The 3,567-nt window shown below is 35.4% G+C and overlaps 1 long non-coding RNA gene across 1 annotated transcript; it reads left to right on the forward strand.

Moving 5' to 3' along the window:
- The first annotated feature begins 1,512 nt into the window (after positions 1-1,512).
- LOC139354990 (uncharacterized) lies at positions 1,513-2,698 on the forward strand. The gene is made up of 2 exons (XR_011605784.1): positions 1,513-1,942; positions 1,997-2,698. It is a non-coding gene; the product is annotated as an uncharacterized lncRNA (long non-coding RNA).
- The last annotated feature ends 869 nt before the right edge of the window (positions 2,699-3,567 follow it).

Here is a 3,567-nt window from a genome sequence, read left to right on the forward strand (position 1 = left end):
AACTACCATCCTATTAACTTGCCACGATGTTCATCTAATTTTAGTCAGCATGAGCCCTTTCGCGTTCTTTCTAATAATTATAACAACCTGTATCATTTAATTTGTTCCTCAACTTCTATCCCTGTACTAAAAACTAAAATCTTAGCTCATTTGCTTTAATCTTGATGATCTATGTTTTGTCCTGTCTTTATTTGTTCTATGTACCTTCCTCGCGAACCGTATTTGCCCGAAATAAAAATGGGCCCGCGCGTAACAAGCACGTGCTTGGTGTCGTTTGGGCCACTTGTTTGTACTGCTCTTAGTGCATCAACGTTCAACAATAATTAATAAAAGCAATTATGAGAAGAGAAATAAATATAAAATGCAATCAATATATTGAGACAATCAAAGAACAAACATTTGTCGAAAAAAACCCCAACACCCTGAAGAACATTATCCTCAACGAAGACATCAACAACTATATACAAACTGAGACGATGACAATCACTTGAGAGAGAGAGAGAGGGGCACGCGCTAGAAGTCGCTTACAACACACAAACAAACAGACGCAGCCAATAAACGATAATCAGTGGAGAGCCGGAGCCCCGAGAGAAAGAGAGCAGACAAAAAAAACTTTTTTAATCTTTTTTTATACTTATACCTATATATATATATATTTATATACACATACTTTATTCATGCATTTACTTACTAGTGTTGTTGTTACTAAGCTATCAGCCCAAAACAAATACAGCTAATACTCAATAATCAGTAGAGAGAGCCAAAGCCAGAGCCCGAGAGAGAGACGTAAAAAAAAAAATTTATATTCTTTATACCTATATACTATACATGCATTCATGCATTTTTTTACTTTAATCACAATTCTGTAAAACTAGTCTCTAAGCATTCACCCACAGGGAAAGTATATAATCGCATAATAAAAATTAATAATAAATACACAAAATGTAAATAATTATGGTTTTGATATTATTATTTGTACTTGGAATCCTCGTTGGAATAGCGTCAGTAAAAAGCGAATATGATATCAAAAAAATTCCCTACCAAACGGAAATTAAATACTCTAGTTTTGATCTCGTTGTAAACGAAACATTGACTGTCAAAGTAAATTTAATTTTTGAACTTAATACCGCATTTGTGGAAGTGATTCGAGAGAGCAGCAGCAGCAGCAGCAGCAGCAACAACAAAAATCAACATGATATTAGATTTAAACGAGATTTGGTACTATTCGAACATATGCCTCTTACTTTCCCCACGATCGATGAGGTAGTTAAAAATTTCCGCCGAGAGTTAATTAGAAAAGAAGAGGATATTGGTGGAATAATTGACGCACCCGCTGTAATTTGTAGATATTTCAAATTAAGATACTTGAGAAGTATTGTCAATATTCGGTGCAATTATCATAGCGATTTCACAAATAAAACATTACGAATTTTTTGTCATCACTATAATGCTGTAAGCAATACCAATGAGCGAAACCTGATAGAGAAAAATTATTTTTTTGAACGAGACTTTACCAACGATGAGGGAGATGATTATTACGATGAAGCCAACCCCACCAACCTTCAGTTAGAGAGACACATCGAAAAGTATAACATCAATGATTATCGACAGGTTTTGCATATGAATATTCAATAATAACAACACAAAAAAAAAATAATGACATTTACAAAAAAAATTATTGATTTTATTCAAAATTATCTACACATTCTGTCGCCCGAGGATAAAGAAACTCTCCAAAGTATACATATGCGATTAGATATTTAAATAATTTAAATATTACCTTTAATCAAATGGAAACGAATAAAGAGATGAGTACAACGTATGCTGCTGCTGCTGATGATAATGTAGTAGATTGTGAAAAAGAACAACATTTCAAGTACATACAACAAAAATTGGTTGATGAACATGACGCATTACAAATTATGACTTCCTATCAAATTTTGTAAGTATACTACTAATAAATATATATATATTTTATTTGTTATATGTATTTCAGATCATCATCATCATCATCGTCATCATCTAGTATATCCGAATAATAAGTGGGAGGCTTCGTGTGTTGTTTGTGTGTGTATTATAGAGCGAGAGATTGTAAAAAGGAAAACAAAGAAAATGGGGGGAAAATTAAGGCAAGATAGAATGTTATATATAGTATATAGATTCAGCTATAAAATTGAGTGTATGTTGGTCAGTAGATTTAGTATGTTGAAAATTATTCTCGAGTCTCTCTCTCAAGCATTTCGAACAAAAAAAAAATGCATTTTCGCGTATTCCTATTACTGTTAGTATGCGCAGTCGCTAAAATCACTTCAAATCAAACAACAACAACAACAACAACAACACCACAACCCCCGACAACAACAGAAACAGCAACAACAACAACAACAACAACAACAACAACAACAACAACAACAACAACAACACAAACAACAACCAGCACCAAAGAACCAGACTCATCATCAGCAGCAGCAGCAGCAGCAGACAACTATGACGTTTCAAAAACATCACTTGTACCAAAATATGTCTATCATATTAACATTACTATTATATTTTTATTATTGCTTTTGTTAGTCTATCTTGCAATTGTAATATTTCAAATAATCTTTTCTTGTTATATAGACTGCATCAAAGTTGCGATGACTGAAGATACAGCATCAGCAGTTCGAAATAATAATAATAATAATCACGAACTTAATAATGTTTATTGTCCTCAAAATATTTAAAAAACAAAAAAAATTAGAAATAAATTAAAATACTAATATTTCATATTGTGGTGAAACTAAAAAAAAAACAAGGAAGAACGCTATAGTCGAGTACCTCGACTATCAGATACCCGTTACTCAGCTTTATGGAGATATGCAAGCAGCAAAGCGAGATTAAAATGCGCCACCTACCGGCGGTATACAGATTTAAGCGTTATGGGCGTTAGAGTGGGCGTGGCAAATTTTTTTTTGGATCAATCGATAGGTATCGACGAGACCAATACATTTCAGTTAAAATTTTTTATCTAGCATGAAAATTGTGGGCGTCACAGGTTTTCGCGGTTTGTGGGCGTTAAAGTGGGCGTGGCAAACTTTTTTTTGAGTCAATCGATAGGTATTGATGAGAACAATACATTTCAGTTAAAATTTTTATTCTAGCATCAAAACTGTAGGAGCCACAGTTTTGGGCGGTTTGTGGGCGTTAGAGTGGGCGTGGCACTGTGCCGAAACAAACTTGCGCTGCGTAAGAAGCTCAGGAATCTGCACGCCAAATCTCAATAGCCTAGCTCCCATAGTTTCCGAGATCTCAGCGTTCATCCGGACGGACAGACAGACGGACAGACGGACATGGCTAGATCGACTCGGCTAGTGATCCTGATCAAGAATATATATACTTTGTGGGGTCGGAAACGCTTCCTTCTGCCTGTTACATACTTTCCGACGAATCTAGTATACCCTTTTACTCTACGAGTAACGGGTATAAAAATCGTATTTAATATTGGGGTGAGCGGGAGGGAGGGCGGGAGGTAGAGCGGGAGGGAGGGCGGTACGGAGAGCGGGAGGGAGAGCGAGAGCGGCAGGGAGG

This window comes from Drosophila suzukii, unplaced genomic scaffold (assembly GCF_043229965.1).
Source record: "Drosophila suzukii unplaced genomic scaffold, CBGP_Dsuzu_IsoJpt1.0 scf_5, whole genome shotgun sequence".
Classification (NCBI taxonomy): domain Eukaryota; kingdom Metazoa; phylum Arthropoda; class Insecta; order Diptera; family Drosophilidae; genus Drosophila; species Drosophila suzukii.